Source organism: Aptenodytes forsteri, unplaced genomic scaffold, assembly GCF_000699145.1.
Source record: "Aptenodytes forsteri isolate BGI_AS27 unplaced genomic scaffold, ASM69914v1 Scaffold119, whole genome shotgun sequence".
Lineage (NCBI taxonomy): Eukaryota > Metazoa > Chordata > Aves > Sphenisciformes > Spheniscidae > Aptenodytes > Aptenodytes forsteri.
This window is the reverse complement of record NW_008796165.1, coordinates 3612499-3613385: the sequence shown is the minus strand read 5'-3', so window position 1 is coordinate 3613385 and position 887 is coordinate 3612499. Positions and strand designations below refer to the sequence as shown.

At 66.6% G+C, this 887-nt stretch overlaps 1 protein-coding gene across 1 annotated transcript in view; it reads left to right on the top strand.

The window, feature by feature from the left end:
* SLC6A9 (solute carrier family 6 member 9) overlaps positions 1-887 on the top strand; it is an 18371-nt gene that overhangs the window by 7846 nt on the left and 9638 nt on the right. The window lies entirely within an intron of this gene.

The window sequence follows — 887 nt, the reverse complement described above, 5'->3', positions numbered from 1 at the left end:
GGCTGTGCCGGCCCTAATCGAATGATACGGTTTGGTGCACCGCGCCTGCTGCCTGCGCCCCACTGGCGTGAGCAGATCCGAAGTGACGGCTCCCATTTGTGGCCCGCTCACTGCCCACGTCAGCCATCGCGGGGGGCACACAGGGCAAGGGGGGTGTAGTAGGGGGGAGCAGCATGGGCAGGCATGGGCACGGGGGTGTCTGTGGTGGGGAGACTGGCACCACGGACCTCTGGCATCCTCCTAGGGCTGCCAGTACCCCATGCTGCTCCCGTAGGGTCATGGGTGCTGTGGGGCCATGGACTGACCAGCGCCCTCATCCCATGCACCCATTGCCTGGCCTTGGGTGGGGATGGGAGGGCTCAGGGCATCCGTGGCACCCCAAAATGCCATCTGCCCTCAGCCCAACCTCCTGGAGCTTGGCAGCATCCAGGCAGGATATCAGTGCAAGCCCGGGGCCACGCTGGGATGGAGCCATGGGGTGATGGGTGCCATCTCCATGGGGGGTGATGGGTGCTCGTCCCTGTTGTTGTTGTTATTGTCCCCGGTGTGAGCTCGCATTGTGTGGCAGCCTGCACAAAGCACCCTTTCTTACCCCCTGTCCAGCCCTGCCCAGGTCCCCTGCGGTGAGGGACGGCTGGGTGCTGGGGCTGTCCCCCAGGGGACTCACCTGCACGGGAACCCCCCCACACTGCCCCAAGCACGGTGCCCTTGCTGGGCGCTAAGCCACCAGCAGGACCCCAGCTGCGAGAGGGTGCCTTTCCCAGGGGGGGGGGGGCACCCAGCCCCCTGCCTGCTCTAGTCACTGCACCCCACTCCCCATTGAGGGAGGCCCCTGCTTCACTCCGGGGGTCCCACCATTTCCCCCCAGCTGTGGGCAGTGGCCACCC